We start from the raw sequence: 20347 nt of genomic DNA on the forward strand, positions 1-20347 counted from the left end.
TGCTGAGCGTTGTTTCTGGCAGGCTGTGCATAGAATTTTGCCGCACAAGGAGTCCTTATTGTAGAGATGAAGTATTTTTGGTCCTGAGACTTCAGGGAACAGGAGGCAAGCTCTATCCAAGCCCTTGAGAGCACTTCTTCACCACAGCCAGAGAGCAGCAAGGAAGCAGGGCAACAGCAAGGCAGCAGTCCTTCACAGAAAGCAGACAGGTGAGTCCTTTGAGCAGCCAGGCAGGTCTTCTTGGCAGGATGCAGGTTCTGGTTCAGGTTCACTTCTCCAGGAAGTGTCTGACTTGGTAGGGGCAGAGGCCCTGTTTAAATACCCAAATGTGCCTTTGAACTGGGGGAGACTTCAAAGAGTGGCTTAGAAGTGCACAAAGTCTCCTTTCAGTTCAAGCCTGCCAGGGTCCCAGTAGGGGGTGTGGCAGTCCTTTGTGTGAGGGCAGGCTACTGTCCTTTGACATGCAAGTGCCAGGTCCTCAATCCTCCCAGCCCAGGAAGACCCATTCAAAATGCAGATGTATGCAAGTGAGGCTGAGTATCCTGTATTTGGGGTGTGTCTAAGTGAATGCACAAGGGAGCTGTCAACTAAACCCAGACAGAGATGGATTGTAAGCCACAGACAGATTTAAGTGCAGAGAAATGCTCACTTTCTAAAAGTGGCATTTCTAAAATAGTAATATTAAATCTACAGGCCCTAGGCACATATAGTGCACTCAACTAGGGACTTATAAGTAAATTAATTAGTCCAATTGGGTATGATCCAATGTTACCATGTTTAAAGGGAGAGAGCATATGCACTTTAGCACTGGTAAGCAGTGGTAAAGTGCGCAGAGTTCTAAAACCAGCAAAAACAGTATCTAAAAAGTGGAGGGAGGTAGGCAAAAAATGAGGGGTGACCACCCTAAGACTGTCAGGTCTAACACTTCTTCATCATCAAAGGCAAAGGACCCTTTGTTATTGGATTTCTAGTTGGTTCAGTCTCAGGCCACTGGACAGATATCTTTCACTGCATCCACATATCTCTAGGAACAACAATGTCAAACAAAGTATTCAAATCGACCCATAACACTTGTGAAATGTTCACAAATCTTTCAACCTTCCTATACTATTCCACTGGTTTCTATCAACTTGGGAAAATCATAGGTATACAATGCAAAATCACTTCTGCTCCACGGTATATGCACATAACCTCCACCAGGCACTTCTCATGAGGGAAAGATGGTGACTCCCCCTCCTATACTTCCAGAGGTGGTTCTCCTGAGGGCTTCTTTACCTCCTTCTTTTCCACCCATTTATTTTCCCACTTATCTAACTCGTTCCACTTCCTGATGTTATGGATTAGTTCTTTAATTTGAGTTTTCATCCCTGCTATTCTCCTTAATGTCATTTTCACTGAAACACACTTGATAGCTCCTTTGTAAAGCTCTGGTTTTATTCAAATCCACTTCATATTTGTGTGCCATTTCTGCCAACTTATCGTAGACCTGTCCTGTTTATCTAGTAACGTCTCTGCAAATTAATGTGAGTTCCTCCTCCTGTTACATGTCCAGTCAATCCAAACGTAAATTTCCAACAATCATCGCATCAATTCTATGGTAAGCTTTGTCACATCTATTATACTTTCTTTCAGTTATGACTGAATTGTTCCCTTACTCACCTCAGTACTCTCGGTACTCACACTTTCTCTAGTTGGAGTATTCTCATTTAAAGCTTTTACCCACTCATCTCTCCTTAGCACTGATTGTTTGAGTCACCACAGGAATGTTGAGTCTAATGTCATTTCCTTGAGCACCATTTCCAAGATTCAATGGTGGTTCCCATACAGGGAGTCGTATGGTCAGGTGTTTTCTGATAAGTACCTATAGAGGTACATCATGACATATTCAATGTGGAATCTCCACTAGCTCTACATGGAGTGCTAGTGTGTGTCGGGACCAATGGGACAAATCCTTTACCTTCTGGACTATTTAGAACTCCTCTTTCTCGACCCACAGGACTACCACTGCCAAATATAAGTGTTCTCTGACCCGTCTGATTTATGCATAGGAACTACCAGGCTAATAGTAACTGGAACAGGCAGGGCATCCACAGTGCATTTTGTAGGATCAATGGGAACACATTCTCTCAATCCCTCACTCCTCGATCCAGGAGGTACATTAGCTAGTAATTTATTAAACCTGTCCAATGGAGTGCAGAAAGCATTTTGACAAATCACTCGTCTGGTAAAAATTCATCCAACAGACCACATTTGGAATTGCTCGCAATTTATTTAGGCATAAACGAAAGAAACCGGCATCGCGTCCGTGTCAAAAAAGCAGGAGCATGTCAAAATGCTTTCTGCACTCCATTGGACGGGTTTAATAAATTACTATACAATCAAAAGATCACAGTAAGATGCGTTGTTGGATTGGGCATATATATATTCTTTGACACAGTCTATTGTTTCTGGTGCATACAAATAGGATCTAATGTGTGGTTCTACACACATAGGCATCTGAGAATAGGACATGGAGGCACACCCCTGCAAGAGCCTTGATAAAGTCCAGAATTGGACGAAACACGTGTCTGCTGGAGTTTCTGACTGTTTTTTCGGAGCAGAGTGAACTACATGGTCACGGACGGAACTATATATGTTTGATTCTTAGGATTGGATGGAACTTCTTTGTTACCATCAGGATTCTTTCTGGATGGACTTGTTATGTATACCATCTTAATGTCTGTTTTTTGATTCATGTATGTCTAACATGTATTGATGTCCAATTTGTACTGTTTATTTTATGTGTTAAATGTTGTCCAAACTGTAATAAGTATTGAATTATCAGATCGAAAGTAAATATTTGGTTTCTATGTACCGCATCTTTGAATGTGTTCTTTTACATTCTTGTAAAAATGTTTTGTACATATTTGCTTGATTATTATATACATGCAATTACATTGGTTTCTTTTTTACGGTTACTTAGAGATGACTTTACTTATTGGATAGGAGTGCCCCACTTTGTTTTCTTCTATTTGATAGTCTTTTCACTGGTTAAGGTCTCTTTTCCAGTACACATATTTGGCAACGATATGTTTATGTGTTTAGAACACCCGCTTCACACTTTCTTACTATAGGAATATGCGGCCTATTTAAGCTTTTTGTTGCCTTGTTCATATTAAATTTCACTTGAAATAATAATGGCTGTTAGTGACATATTGTGGTCATTATTGAGGATTTTCTGTCAATATTTACCTCATACTGGCCTGTTAATGACATATTGTGGGCATTATTGAACATATTCTGCCAACCTTAAAATAATGTCCCACTACTGTCATATTGTGCCATTGTGGATATTCTGTCAACCTTAACCTTAACCTTAACATAATGGCCCATTATTGGACATTGAGGCGTTATTGAGGATATTCTGTCAACCTTAACATAATGGCCCATTAGTGACATACTGTGACATTACTGAAGATGTTCTGCCAACTTCAACATAATGGTCCGTTAGTGACGTATTGAGGCATTATTGAGGATATTCTGTAAACCTTCTCATAATGGCCCATTAGTAGCATATTGAGGCGTTATTAAGGATATTCTGTCAACCTTAACAGAATGGCCCATCAGTGACATACTGTGACATTATTGAATCTACTCTGCCAACTTTAACATAATGGTCCGTTAGTGATGTATTGAGGCATTTTTGAGGATATTCTGTCAACCTTAAAATAATGGTCCGTTAGTGACGTACTGTGACATTACTGAAGCTATTCGGCCAACTGTAACATAATGGCTCGTTAGTGACGTGTTGAGGCATTTTTGAGGATATTCTGTCAACCTTAACATAATGGTCTGTTAGTGACATACTGTGACATTATTGAAGATATTCTGCCAACTTTAACATAATGGTCCGTTAGTGACGTATTGATGCATTTTTGAGGAAATTCTGTCAACCTTACCATAATGGGCCAATAGTGCCATATTGAGGCATTATTAAGGATATTCTTTCAAACTTAACTTAATGTTCCGTTAGTGACATTTTGAGGCGTTATTCAGGATATTATGTCAACCTTAACATAATGGCCTATTAGTGACATACTGTGACATTATTAAAGATATTCTGCCAACTTTAACATAATAGCCCGTTATTGAGGTATTGAGGCATTATTGAGGATATTCTGTCAACATTAACATAATGATCAGTTTCTGACATACTGAGGCATTGTTGAGGATATTCTGTCAACCTTAACATAATGGCCCATTAGTGACCTATTGAGGCATTATGGTGTATATTCTGTAAACCTTACCATAATGGCCCATTAGTGGCATATTGAGGCATTATTGAGGATATTCTGTCAACCTTAACATAATGGTCAATTAGTAACATACTGTGACATTAATGAAGATATTCTGCCAACTTTTACATAATGGCTCATTAGTGATGTACTGAGGTATTATTGAGGATATTCTGTCAACCTTAACATAATGCTCCATTAGTGAAGTATTGAGACATTATTGAGGATACTCTGCCAACCTTAACATAATGGTCCATTATTGACGTATTGAGGCATTATTGAGGACATTCTGCCAACCTTACCATAATGGCCCATTAGGGATGTATTGTCGCATTATTAAGGATATTCTGCCAACCTTAACATAATGGTTCATTATTGATGTATTGAGGCATTTATGAGGATATTCTGCCAACCTTAAAATAATGGCCCATTATTGACGTATTGAGAATTATTGAGGAAATTATTTCAACCTTAACATAATGACCCATTAGGGACATACTGTTGGAATATTATGGATATTCTGCCAACCTTAACACAATGGCCCATTATTCACATATGGAAGCATTATTGAGGATTCTACCAACTATAACACAATGGTCCGTTAGTGAAAAATTACAGCATTATTGAGGATATTTTGCAAACAATTAACATCATGGCCCATTAGTGACGTATTGAGATTATTGAGGATATTCTGTCAACTTTAACATAATGACCTATTAGTGACATACTGTGACAAAGGATAATCTGTCAACCCTAATATAATGGCCCATTAGTGACACATTGAGGCTTTATTGAGGCTATTCTGTCAATCTTATCATAATGACCCATTAGGGACATACTGTGGCATCATCAAGGATATTCTGCCAACTTTAACATAATGGTCCATTATTAATATATTGGAGCATTATTGATGATTCCATCAACCTTGACATAATGCCCCTTTGGTGAAGTATTGAGACATTATTGAGGATATTCTGCCAACCTTAACAAAATGGCCCATTAATGATGTATTGTGGCATTATTGAGGATATCCTGCCAACTTTAGCATAGTGGCCTATTAGTGACATATTATGGCTTTATTGGAGATATTCTACCAACAATCAACTTAATGACCCATTAGTGACATGTTGTGGCTTTATTGGAGATATTCTGGTCAGGTCGACTTTAACATCATGTCCTAATTGGTGACACATTGTAGACATTATTGTGAACAATCTGATTGATAATACGAGTTGAAATTGTGATCAGTCCATAAGGAAACCAATTGTGTAATGATTCAGTACAAAAAAAACATTTCTTATAGATATAAGCATGTTACGCCTGCACAATTAACAATATATTAATACATCAAATATTAGTTCATGTTGCTTCAGTGGATTTTGGGGGTAAAAGCAGTTAGACAGGGGGCTCACATAAGCCAATGTTTGATACCACATAGGTCTTTAGTGCCGACACCCGACGGATGCAATCAAATAAAAGGCTGGATAAAAACCCATGATGTGATTGTTTTTCTTATGAATTAATAGAAAAAATCAAGCACTGTAATTGGCAACATTTTGAGCACAACAGCTGTGTGGTGGGAGACACACACCAACTTATGACGTGTGCTAGGAGTGTGGAGCCTCCAGATGAAGTGGCCAGGTCAGGCAGATCTCATATTCTACGGACATGCTGACTAAACTTAACATAATGATGAGTCATTGCCATTCTTTGGAACATGCTGGCTAGCACTAGCATAATTGTGGGTATTAGGTGCACTCATGCAAAGTGCAGTTCTTTGGGGTGCAGACCAGGGTTCCAGCAGGGCAGACCTCCTTCTCCTTGATGTTCAAGCAGTGATCTGAATTGAGACAAACTCTCCCATATTTATCCAGTGTTACTGGGCTGGCAAGCAGGGGTGCACCCATGACCAATGGGGTACAGGAGGCCACCCTCTTGGGTGACCACTTCCTGTGAAGTATGGCAAAAAGCAACCCCAGGAATCACTATTCTTCCAAAATCCAAGAAGGAGAAAATCTCTCCTTGGGGCCAGAATCTGGTTAAGCCATCTCACTGATGTGGCCTAATCTCCCTAACACTCCCACTTCCAGCTCATCTGCTAATATAATTACCTGGGCTCCCATCAGGCTGGGGTGGCAGGATGAGGGGGAGCCTGGGCCCTGTCCTAACTGTCAGTCCCTCTATGAAGACCAGTTTGGCTACCCAGCCCCTTCCTGCCTTTTGCTGTTCAGCTTGCAGATCACCACCCACTAGATGTCCATTGTCAATGCAGGCCACTTCACACCTCATTAAGGCAGCTTGGCTCAGCCTGGCAAAGGCTGCAAATCAGAAAAGAGCTGATTGAAGACTTGGTTTTGGCTTACAGAAAAAAGTTATATAACTTCTTTTTTGTAACAGTTATAGTAAATATTTCCAGCTCTTTCTTATCAATAGTTATACTTTAATAAAGTATTGCCATGTTAGTCTAGAGAGCGAATGTACTACAATGTGGGGAAGCGACAGCAGGCACCACAGCAGTGCGCACTAGAGTACATTAAATCAGCTTGGCCTCTCATCCTCCGTGTCCTATTATGTACTAGGGACTTATAGGTAGGCTGTCATGGACAATTATAAATATGCCTGATTTGTATATTCCTTTTACACACAGCACTGGTCCTGGGTCTGGTTAGCAGAGCCCAGGGCACTATAAGAGTCAGTAACCACCAGTATCAATCAGTAAAAAAAATGGGGGTGATCAGGGCAAGAAGATGACTTTCTCATAGGGCACAACAAGTTACCAGAGGATTTACTTGATGATTTCCAGCTGAGCAGTTCCAAATGGACCTGCCCTAGACCCTGATGCTCGTCTCTGCTGTAGTGGGTCCTGGCCACAATTGCTGGTCCTGGAATTCTTGGCTGGGTCCGGGTGGAGTTCTATCACCACCAAGACTTGTGACTTGGAAACATTTTGGCTCCAAAGACTTCTGGGAACTAGGGCAATCCTGTCAAGTTGATGCAACCAAGGTATGTTGCCTCTGGGCTAAAGATTCAGGTTTCTTCTGCTCTGAGCATTTCTACAACAGCACATCTGTTTCAGCCGGACCTCACGAGAATGTATCTAGCCTTTTAGAGTCCTCTTTGGCTACAGACTGCAGCCTTACCCTGCTGGATGAATCTGAGCTCCAAAAGGTGCAAATGAATAAATAATGACTGGTCAAAGGTGCCAAAATGATCCTGCTGGAGAGGGACCTTCTTTGGGTGGGAAATTGTAATATCTTCTGCTTGGAGCTTTCCCCACCAAAGAACAACTTCACTGATATCTCATCTGATGGGTTTGAACTCCTGCAGTCCTTCTTGGCTACAGCCTGCTGCCTTGACCTGCTGTAGATTTTGCATACTCATTTTTGAGACAAAGGCCCAGATTTATACTTTTTGACGCAAAACTGTGCAAATGCATTTTTGTGGCAAAAAGTATAGCGCCGGCTTGCGCCATTCCACAGCGCCAGCCGGGCGCCATATTTAAGGAATGGCGCAAGCCGGCATAAAGCCTGAGCTACCGTCAGAAAAAAAGATGGTACCGGGTGGGGGTGGCAGTAGAGGAGATGGAGGGTGAGCGTCAAACAATACCGTTAGGCTGGTTGAGGCAAAAATAAATGCCTCTATCCACCCTACGTCATTTCCTGACACACAACCATCCATAACACATGACTCCTGTCTTATTAAAGACATCAGTCATGCCCACTACCCCAATGGCCAGCACAGGGACCAGTGTCCCTGGCCATGGCCATTGCACCCAGTGCCATGCAGGGGGCCCCATGTCAGGGCCACCAATGGCACTTAGTAAGTATAATACAAATACTTACCTATACTTACCCTACTTACCTAGGATGAGGTCCCCCATCCTATTGTGCCTCTCTGGTGTGGGTGGGGTGTTCCTGGGGCTTGGGGTGGCCACCTGTGGGTCCATTCCATGGTGTTTAGCCATGGGAATGGGTCCAAAGGTCCCCTAACGCCTGGTCTCACCCAGGCATTAAATAATGGTGCTAAGCAAGCTGAACACCATTATTTAGGGCCGCCTCCCACCCGTGCTAAAATCATTTTAGCACGGGGAGATAAATATGGCGTTATGAGGATTGCACCATTTTTTGGATGGGAACGCCAACCTTGCATCTCATTGACGCATGGTGGGTTCACGCATGCAATAAATGATGTTAACTACAATATTTTGCCGTTAGACGGGTCTAGCGTCAAAATATAAATATGGAGTTAAGTTTGTGCCAACTTTGCGTAAAAAAAATGACACAATTTGGCGCAAACAGAGTACAAATATGCCCTTTAATCTCAAGGTAAAACTACTGACCAGTTGAACCTGGTTTCTGTATCTCACCTGTGCACCACTACAGTCAGCCACAAATTGTGCCAAGGTCTTGGTCTACTGCGACTAGTTGACTATGGTTGGTGGTTAATTTATTTACTGCTATCTCTATTTAAAAATATGCTCTATTTAAGTTGGTTTGGGATGTTTCTCATGTTGTGTTTTGACTTAATTACTGTTTTGGAAGTACAGCAACACTTTAAGTTAAGCATGGCTGCTTTGTGTCATTGCTACGAGGAGTTGAGCTTAGGTATTCAGGGACTTTAGTGGTTCAATCTGACAAGGATTGTATTTATTGCTTAATGTAGGTAGACACCCCCCACAAATAGCAACTCAATTTCTTACAGGGCATCTTTCTGGACAGCAATCAGCAACATTTTAGAAGCTTTGGTGGTAGTAAAACTGGTATTCAGCAAGTTTAGGATGAAGGGCATTGGCACAGATCAGTTGATCATTAATCAGAGTACTGGCTTGCAAAGAATAGTCGGTATCGTACAAAAGCAGATCTGCCAACTTCAGAAAAAAGCCTACAATGGCCCTAATTATGAGAGGATCAGTAAAAGGTTAGATAAATAACAATACTGTGAGAATGCCCTTGGTTTTCACTTCAAACATTAATAAATACACACTGAACCATTGTTTAACACGCTGATTTCCATAGGTCTCAGACTTTTCCTACACCTTTTTATCAATAACTTCTGGTAGATTGGATCTGGCAAAAAAAACTGGTAGCGTGTAGTGCTTACTGTAAAAACTCAGAATTCCGATCATGCAGCGGTTGGAAAATATTTCCTACAAGCCTCTTGTAACTGAGATAAATGTGATCAGGTACCAGACTGTAGGAGGGAAGAAGCGAGATGTGCGAGTCTGAGATTAACATGGGCAGAATTTTCATTCCCCAGCCCCACTATCCTGTCTACTCTGCTTTTAGAGTCTCATTTCTGTATTTGAGATCTGTATGTCAAAAAACTTGTGTGATGTCTGAGCTTCTGAAAAAGGTCAAATTGAGAATGAACACACAGGGCCTGACGCAATGACGCAAAGGCCGCGCTAACTTTTCATAAACCAGGCCCATAGTCCACAAGCAGACGGTAGTCCAAGTTGGAGACTGGATACTCGAACGTTGTCCCCTCTGACAGTCTGCAGTGGATTACTGAGCAGCACAGGAGATTAAAACTGGAACAATGGTATGGATTGTAGAGAGTGACTGAACCCAGTCTATGTAATCACAGAATCTATATCCGGTCCTCATCTTTCATGTCACACCATATTGCATGATGGTTGTCATTGTCTTGTCACTTTACTAAAGATGCTAATTTACCAAAACTCTCAGAATCCTCCCTCCGAAGATTTATCCCTGGCAAAAGAGCCCTACTTTCTGCACAGACCAGGCTGTCAATCTACAGTCCAGATTGCACTGTAGAGGCACATGTTGAAAAAGTAAGACTACCTGTGTCAGTGTTTTTTTTTCTTCTTTTTTTTATTGGCATTTCAGTATTACACATATCCAAGTTATGCACAGTATCATTGTACATTATGATGCTTATGTGTGGATGTTTGCATCTTCTCCAGAAACCAGATGCTGTGTGCTGTAAGCTCTTCAAATATCCTATATCAGCAACATCAAGGGCCATAAGTCTCTCAGGGGACATCTAATTCACTCAGTTTCTTCTAACCATTAACTGCCTCACCCAGCATCCTCAGTACATTACATTCTAATGCCAGCAGGCCATGTCAAGAGGCAAATGGGAGAGCGAAGGGGAAGAAGGGAAGGAAGACAGCCCCTCTGATATACAATTAAATGAGAACAGTATGCCGCGGCCATCCCGCCTCGCATGACCCATTCAGAGGATCCCTGTAAGTGTGTGCAGAGATTGCTGACCCTCAGGAGGTGATGCTGGCCCTTGCCCAGAGTATTGCATACATGCTAACATTTTAGAAGAGGAAAGTGGGGGATTTAAAAAAGATAATCAGGAGAATGTATTTCCCCCATTGACTTTTATTGAAGCAAGGGTAATTTCAGGTGGGAGACGGACAGAATTAAGCCATTTTTGCCTTAAAAAATCATGAGTTTCCCTCCTGACTCGGGTCTGTCAGCATTTATAGTATTGGAGTATTAAATACTATGGCACATATTTATGAGCTCCTTGCGCTGCCATTGCGTCACTTTTTTTGATGCAACGCTGGCACAACCCTTGAACTCATACCTATGAGGCCACACAAAGCCACTTTGCGTGGCTTTGAATGGCCTCATAGATATGGAGTAAGGCTAGGCTGCGCAAATCGCTGCGCTGCCTTACTCTGCGCAAGTGAGGTGTTCCATGGGCGTTGCGGTGTGTGTTCCCAGACAACACCCAGGGATTTTGATGAACCCCAGGTTTTAAAGAGCTTGTAAACCTGGGAATGCACCATACCCTCGCCTCCCCAGGGGAGGCGCAACGAGGAGAAATAACTTTATTTCTCCTCCCTATTTCCTCGTTCTATGTGTGTTGCTTTCCGTAGCACACATAGAAAGAGGAAAAAGCCTTCCAGTATAGAAGAATTCTGCCTACAACACCTTGGTGCAAGGTGCCTGCGTAGATGCTAGGCTTCCAAAATGGCACCAGCGCAGTAGGAAAAGACAGGAATGCACCGTATTGCTTAAATACGGCGCACCCGAGCAGTGTGCACTTGTCCTTACTAGTTCTGACTGCGCCGGGAAGCCTGTTATCGGGTGTTGGACTTTTTTGCTTATGCTGGGTCATCCCCAATCTTTAGCCTCCTGCCTCCTATTTTTTCTGACCTGTTGCTGTTGGCTTTTGAACTCTGAGCACTTTACCACAGCTAACCAGTGCTAAAGTGCATATGCTCTCTGTGTAAATTGTATGGTTGATTGGTTTATCCATGATTGGCATATTTTATTTACTAGTAAGTCCCTAGTACAGTGCACTACAGGTGCCAGGGCCTGTAATTCAAATGCTACTAGTGGACCTGCAGCTGTGCCACCCACATGAGTAGCTCTAAAATCATGTCTCAGACCTGCCACCGCAGTGTCTGTGTGTGCAGTTTTAACTGTAAATTCGACTTGGCAAGTGTACCCACTTGCCAGGCCTAAACCTTCCCTTTTCTTACATGTAAGGTACCCCTAAGGTAGGCCCTAGGTAGCACCAAGGGCAGGATGCAGTGTATGGTTAAGGTAGGACATATAGTAATGTGTTTAATATGTCCTGACAGTGAAATATTGCTAAATTCGTTTTTCACTGTTGCAAGGCCTGTCCTTCTCATAAGTTAACATGGGGGCTACCTTTAAATCTGATTAAAGTGTAGATTCCCTTTGGGAGCGGATGGACATGTGGAGTTTGGGGTCTCTGAGCTCACAATTTAAAAATACATCTTTTAGTAAAGTTGATTTTAAGATTGTGCGTTTGAAAATGCCACTTTTAGAAAGTGTGCATTTTCTTGCTTATACCGTTTCTGTGACTCTGCCAGTTTGTGGATTCCCTGTCTGGGTCAGTTTGACAGTTGGGCTGGTTGTACCTCACACTAGACAGTGACACAAAAGGAGCTGGGGTGTCGTCTGCATTTCCTGATGAGCCATCTGTGCTAGGAGGGAGGGGAGGAGTGGTCACTTCCACCTGAAAGGGCTGTGCCTGCCCTCACACAATGCAGTCTCCGACCCCCTGGTGAGTGTCTGGGGCCTGGCCTGGGCAAGGCAGGATTTCACATTCAAAAGAGACTTCACTTTAAAGTAGGCCTACTTCAAAGGAGAAATTGGGTATAAGAAGGGCACCCAAAACCACAGACTTTAGATCACTTCTGGACATCAAGAGGAACCTCTGCCTGGAGAAGAGCTGAAGAGCTGAGGAGAAGTGCTGCCCTGCATGTGACTGTGCTTTGTGGAGCTATCCTGCAGTTGCTGCTTCTGCCAGAGTACGAGGGCAAAGACTGGACTTTGTGTGCCTTCCATCTTGTGAAGAAATATCCAAGGGCTTGATTTAGAGCTTGCCTCCTGTTTTTTTAAGTCTCAGGGACAGCAAAGACTTCTCTCTACCAGCACCTGGAGTCTCTGGGGAGACTCCTGCTCTGACAAGTGGTGCCCTATCCAGTCCCTGGGCCCTTGAAAGGAAAGCTGGTGGAAATCCAAGGAAATCGACTTCGGACGACATCGGACCGACGCCGCTGCTGAAACCGGTGACACCGCCTGCAACCGACTCCGTGATATTCGCTGGAACGCAACAACCTTCGCAGGCCCGATGCCGCTGCAGCCCCGCTGAAGTCAGTGACTCTGTGGAAGTCGCTGCACCACATCGTGACCGACGCCGCTCGAAGTGCGCAGATTCAACGTTTCGCACAGATGCCGCAATCCCCGACTTCGCGCATCGACTTGTTTTCACTCTTCAACCAAAGGTAATGTACTTGGGAGTCTATGCGACTCCGTGTCCGGCGCCGCTGGTGTCGCCTTGTTGGGAACGACTCCGTCAAGACGCCATGTTAACACCTCATCGAAGCATTTTGTGTTTCTAAGCGTTATTTTTTAGTTTAATCTTTAAAAATTCATAACTTGACTTGTGTATGTCAGATTTTTTTTGTTTTGGTCTTGTTTTGTTTAGATAAATATTTCCTATTGTTCTAAACTGGTGTTGTGTCATTTTGTAGTGTTTTCATTAAGTTACTGTGTGTGTTGGTACAAATACTTTACACCTAACACTCTGAAGTTAAGCCTACTGCTCTGCCAAGCTACCAAGGGGGTAAGCAGGGGTTAGCTGAGGGTGATTCTCTTTCACCCTGACTAGAGTGAGGGTCCTTGCTTGAACAGGGGGTAACCTGTCAACCAAAGACCCCATTTCTAACATCGGGCAGCTGTGCACTTCACAACTATTTAAAATAAATAAATAAAATTAAATAAACGCAGGGTAGCAAGGTGACTTGCTACGCTGCCCTGTGCCAAAAGCTCATAACAATGGGCCAAAATTACCAGGTTTACGAGGCTTTTATACTTAACTCAAAGATTACTTTTTATCATAACATAATGGCTTCAGCATTAGATTTATTATACAATGTGCATGTGCTAGCTAAAACCAACATCCCCCCCCTCAAATAGCTTTCAAGTGTGATTCTTGAATGTCCAACCTCGATCCCTCTCACACTCAAAGCCTAAAAAGGAGTTTTGCAGCTCTTCAGTGAGTGTGCAGTAGTACCCGGCTCCTGTGGTCCTGACAACAGCAGTACCTTCCACAAGGAGGACCATGTTAACCTCACGGCGGCTCCTCCATTAGGGAAGAGGAGCGTTTCCCCCACCCCGCCAGCAGCAGAAGCTGCAAACCTCTCACAACAGAGGGATAATAAACTTGTGAAAAGGGCGGGGCATCTGGGATGACGAGCACTGGGGGGAGTGCACTGTGCACTTCCCTCAGCGCGCATGTGTGTTTGGCTGGCCGTCTCGGGCCGGCCAAACACACATGCGCACAGAGCTCCCTCCAGCCCAGCAACACAGTTATTGGTCTGGAGAGAGCTGGCACAGGCTCTCAGTCTGCCTGGGAGAGCCCTGGCTGGGCGCCGCCCTGCCCCCTGTAACCCAGGCGAGCCAGACTGGTTAACCTTGAGGTGCACAGGGTCAAGAGAACTGGCCTGACACTTAACCACAACATGAAACTCTCAACCCATTTCTTCTAATCCGCTCCTTGGACATTACAAAGTTGAGGAAAAGACTTCAGCAGTCATGCGAATGGCTGAATACTATTCAGGTGGGTTGGGGCAGTGCTTAATTTGTGCTTGTTATTACCGGTGCTGAGCACCGGCACTTATTTTTGAGGGCCAGGGCTTATTAGTCTGCCTCAAGCATTTGCTGCGAGCAAAAGCCACATTTGGGAAAGACGGAGGAAGAGAAAAACGAAAGAGCATCACAAAGAGAGAAAGTAGAAAGCTGCAAGAGTGTCCTGAAGGGGCAGGGAGTGGCTTTACATGGCAGCAGCCGCGTGTTTGAGGAGGGCTTTGGGCACCAGCACCTTTTTATTTACAAATTAAGCATTGGGTTGGGGGCATATTTTTACTCAAAAAAAGACTTACTGGTGAAGATTAAACAAAGTAGTGGGTCACAGGCGAGACTTCCCTCGAATTCAGCAAGTATCTGATCTCAGCATTTCATCTACTTGTTGAGCGAAGGATAGCATGCCGCATTTCATCAGAGCATTTCTGACACAGATTGGGTTGTCAGAACTGCCTGACCTTCCTGAGTTGAGTTGGAGCAGGCGAAAAAAAATACTTTTGAATTGCAAAGTATGAAAAATCATACTTGCATAACACAGAAAAGGTGTGTCAGCGAATAAATCCGAGAGAAATATGTCCTCAGTGAAAAAAGAGCATGTGATCAGCAATCTGAGCAGAAAATTTCACTTGTAAATTGAAGTGTCACTGCGTTGGAAAAGCACATGCCATGTTTTGTTAACATAATCGGAAAAATGGTGCTGCCACGTGTTATTTCTCCAGCTGCCACTCATTGTGGGGCTCTCTCCCAAGTTTTATTAGCAGCCTCTGTCTCCGCAAATCCCACTCAGCTGTGAAATTGGAATTGCAAACAGAAATATTACATTTCCACTCAGCAGTCGCTGCTGGAAAAAGCCCACACACGGAAAAAAAAAAAAACTCGTGACAGTATAAGCTTGCGTTGCTGCCTTCTGTAACAGTAGTGGCCCAAAAACATCAAAAACTCTGGATAAAACCTTGTGTCTTTGAACTAGCCACTTCAATCTCTAGAGTGACAATGTATGGCAATAAATCATCACAACTTATTAATGCATTATAGACCTTAGTCTGTACACTGAATATCATTGACTGAAGTATTAGGCCCATATTTATGCTTTTTTAGCGATGCATTTGCGTCATTTTTTTACACAAAAGTGGCGCAAACTTACAAATTACAATTATATTTTGTATGTTTGCCCTGCTTTTGCGTCAAAAAATGATGCAAAAAAAGGATGAATATGGGCCTTAGTGCCTGATTTAAGGAAAGTATTTTCTTGCGCCCCTTAGCGCCCCCCTAACACAACCATGTGTGGTGGTAGTTAGGGGAACTAGAGTGTAAATGTTTGCCGGTGGTTCTGAACTTTGCAGGATTAGCTGCAAAAATTGTGACGCTAATCCTGTAAAGCTTCCAGAAGCCAATTGTAACCAATGGAAGCCTCCTTTTAACGCCTGCTCAGAGCAGGCGTTAAAAGTGCCAAAAAAAATTACGCAACAAAATCTCTTTGATTTCTTTGCACCATTTTTTCGGCCTTCCTAACAGGGGAATACTCCCTTTGCATACATTATGCCTGGCGCAGACATAATGTAGCGCAAAGGGTCACAAAGTGGCGCAATGCATGCATTGTACCACTTTGTAAATATAGTGTGGCATTTTGACTATCTAACTCCACATTAGCGTAAAAAATTATGCTAATGTATCATTAGAATGGTGCTAGGCCCTCTTAAATCTGGGCCTTAGATTTCTTTGTGCCATTTATTCACCCCCCATTAATGGTGCAGGCATAATTAAGCGCAAGGGTAACAAATTGGCGCTATGCACTCATTGTGCCACTTTGTAACTATAGCGCTGCATTTCTGGCCATTAACATAAACAAAATGACCCTAATGTGTCATTAGAATGGTGCTAGGGGCTCTTAAATCAGCCCCTAAGTATGTTTACACCGCCTTTCATCCTTCCAAGAACAACACAATGTTCCCATTGAGTTGAATAATAATTATTAAGAGCTTCTGGTCCCTATTTTGATTTTCGGGAAACTCAGAGTCGGGAGATGAGCCAGTGAGGTAGGTAGGTAGCCTTACTTTGCAAATATCGATTTCCTGGGGTTAGTATTCAAAGTACAGTAAATTCTCTGATTATGTGTTTACTTGAGGAAAATGAGGAATTGTATTTTCAATTTTCCAAGAATTTTCCCCTGTTTAATTTTGCCAGCCCTGTTTGTACAAGGATTTTTCACACTGTTCAGAATGTATAAATGTATATCTGTGTATATGTGCATATATTACCTACTGTCGTCGCCAGGAGGTAGTTATAGTTAGGAATATGTTTCAATTGAAAAAGCATTTTTTGACTTGCCTATAACTTTGGCGCTGTTTGACGAATCTTCATGAAATAAAAAAAATAAAAAAAGTGTGTCAGGATTTTTTTGTTGCACATGGCAAGTTTGGAGGTGACCTGTCAAATGGAGGCTGAGAAAAAGAGGGGTCAAAAAAAGGGCGTTTCCCATGTTAATTCCCATAGGAGTTTTGAACATGACTAGTGCCCCGACTACTGCCCCGACTACTGCCCGAACCGCTGGATGGAATTACACCAAATTTGGCAGAGAGTTAGATTTTGGTCTGCAGATTGTGCTTTTTGTTATTTGGGGAAAATCTACTCAGTAGTTTTCGAGAAATTAAAGGTAAAATATATTTGTGTCTCTAGGGCCATGGATCTGTTGCAACATTTTCACGATTATCGCGGCAAATTCACAAAAGTGCGCACCAACAAGAAAGCTGTGACTGGCTGGCTGCAACCTCACCAGAAAGTTGTAGCTTCCATTTTAGGTTACCGGACACAGTCCCTGGGGCTGAAAAATAAAATAAAAAATGGTATAAGAGATGAGGATGGAGGTACCCTGACCCGGGGTGTGAGATAGGGGTAGTTGAGGCTCAAATTATGAGTTTAAAATGTTTTTCTCCATCAAGTGTGATATTCGCGAATACCTCACAACCGTCAGTGCACCCCCCATGTAACACTGCAACGAATTTGCAAATAACATCAAAAAGGTTTTTTTTAAACAGTCACAGACGCATTCAGACACTTATTCATTCACTCATTGAAGCCCTCAGACACTCATGAACCCACTCACAGATTCACTCAGACACTGATGAACCCACTCACAGAGCCACTCAGACACTGATGCACCTACTCACAGACCCACTCAAACACTCATGCAACCACTCACAGACCCACTCAGAGACTCATGCACTCACTCACAGACCCACTCAGAAACTCATGCACTCACTCACAGACGAACTCAGAAACTTATGTACCAACTCACTGATCTACTCAGACACTCATGCACCCATTCCCAGACCCACTTAGGCGCTCACACACCCACTCACAGACCCAATCAGAGACTCATGAACCCTCTCACAGACCCACTCATTCACTCACACACCCACTGACAGGCTCAATCAGGCACTCTCACACTCACTCACAGATCTCTATAAGCAGTGCATCGCTGGGCAGCAGTTATAGTTAGTTCAGGTAACTAGAACTGCTAAATTTCACTGGTTTTCACTGGTTTTGTACGAGTAAAATGTGAGCCTAACTATAACATCCCTGTAACCTTTGGTTGTTTCAGTGAATGTATATATATATGTATATGTATATATATATATATATATATATTTTATTTATTTATTTATTTATTTTTTTGCTCACTCTATGTTGCATTTAATCAGTCAATCACTCAGTGTTTAATTTACTGCTTGCTTTATTCACCAACTCTCCGCTTCATTGAATGATTGAGAACCGGTAGATCACTTAGTTACCCATATGGATGTCCTGGTGCTTAAGTCACATGGATCGCAATAGAGAGCACAAATATGAAAGGTTGAATGGGTGGGCTTTAAGATGTTTCCTGAATTGTAAATGTGGAATGGTGTTGCACAGAAATGGTGCAAGAGTATGCCAAGCAGAAGTCATCAGAAAAGAGCAGTCCTCCAAGTCTAGAGCTCCTAAAAGGAGGAATGGCGAGAAGACAGGCTGAGGACGACTCAAAAGAGTGTGCAGGAAGATATTTTGGGGATATATCCTGCACATAAGTGGGACCTTGGCAATGGACCACAGGGATTCTAAAATGCATCTTTTTTCATTGGAAGCCAATGTAGCTGCCTGAGGTGGAGAGAAACAGTTGTATTTTCCGATTGCTGGCTGGAGCTACTATACTCTGCATTCTTTGAAGACTATGGATGTGATTCTTCAAGAGGCCTTGGAAAGCTGGTTATAGTAATCCATCCTGGTTAAAATGGTGGCTTGTACGACTGTTTGCTTATGATTCGAAGGTATAGGGATAAGAACTTTTGTAATACTTTTAGCAGAATAAACACTAGTAGTTTGCAAGAATAGGAAATTATTAAAGTACGATGTTAGTCATAGGGTACCCCATCCACCCTATATAAGGCCTTTTGTCTTGGTTAGTTTGGGCTGCCCAGTACCCTCGCCTCAAGCTTTCTGAACAACTGGCCAATGTGGACCCTGCATTCGTTGCTTCCAGAATGTAGACCTGCCTGCTACCCGTACCTCCTCTTGGCTGGGAACAAACCAAAAGGTCCTAATGGAGCTCTACCTGCCTGTCCTACTTCCGCTGACCTTGCCTTCATGGAAGCACTTCCGGCCAATTAGAGGAAGTGGTGAACCCAACACCTTAACCCTGACGACCCCTTGCGATACCCCGGGGGGCAGCTGCCTCAAGGACTCTGGTGCCGAAGTGCACCAGCCTAGTGCAGAGTAGCGGGTGCAGAACAGAAGCAACACCGATGCAGTTTGTGTCACTGGAAATGGTGCAGAATGGGAGCATTGTGAGAAGATTGTGGAAATATGACCTAGAGGAAGTAAAGCCTTGGACAAACACTAAACTGAGAAAATACCTCATGTAACGTAATGGAGAAAGGAGATGTGGCTCTTCCTAATAAATGCGTTTCAAAATGTGAAGGGGCAATGACATCAGAGACACCCAGCACTTCAAAGCAAGACACTTCTCATATCTTTCATGGCATTCTTACCTTGCTTCTTTCTGAACAATACTCCCACGTGCCTCTGCCATCTTTCTTCGCTTTTATGTCTCAATATTTATTTTCTTCTTCATGACTTGGTTCCTGAATTTCTCCATCTCGTTCTCTCTTTGTACTGACTGGTTTGTTTCTTCTCTTCTCTACTCTCGTATATATTTCTTCGTGTCTTGCTGCTTTAACTGGATCTAGTACTTCTTTTCTGTAAAGATTAATTTGCTTTCTGTAACTCTTTAGAAATGTTTCACCCATTGTTTATTCTTACTTGCACACCACTGGTTAACACTTTATTTGTAATTAAGTTCTGCACTTCACGTGGAATTGTTTCAACATGACGTGTTTTAGCACCAGCTCCTACCTCTTTCCCCTTATTTGTACATCTTCTATTTCACATTGGCATCAAGTTTTCTAGTGTACATTTGCATTTATGATGCTACCTGTAAAACTTTTATATCTAGATGCAGTTTTTGCAACATTACTTTCAAAGTTCTAACTTAGTTTTTATTGGAAAATGCTTTAACAGCTTTGTGTCAAACAAAACACAAAGGTAAAATTAAAATAAACTTAGACGGATAATTATGCGCCGCAGCAAAGTAGTTTGCGTGAAAGAAACCATCGTGCACCATCTGCAGAAACGGTGCCATTTAAAAGTTCTTCAAAAACAACGAACACATATTTAATGAAGATCCAAGGCTCATTGTTATTTATACTAATGTGTGTGGCTTATCCATGCTGAAGCTTGCTCAGGTTCCTGCATCATGCAGTGGTGTATGGCTTATTGTAACTCTTTGACCCAGTGGAAGAGCAGCCCTCTTTTAATGGAGGAAGCAGTGCATCCCACAAAGCATATTTCGATGACTTTGTCAGTATCCCTGGGGATTTCTGTTCCCTGAAATATGAACTTCTCAGTCTCTGACAGTAATAAGAGCAGCCTCCTGTCTCA

Source organism: Pleurodeles waltl, chromosome 3_1 (assembly GCF_031143425.1).
Source record: "Pleurodeles waltl isolate 20211129_DDA chromosome 3_1, aPleWal1.hap1.20221129, whole genome shotgun sequence".
NCBI lineage: Eukaryota > Metazoa > Chordata > Amphibia > Caudata > Salamandridae > Pleurodeles > Pleurodeles waltl.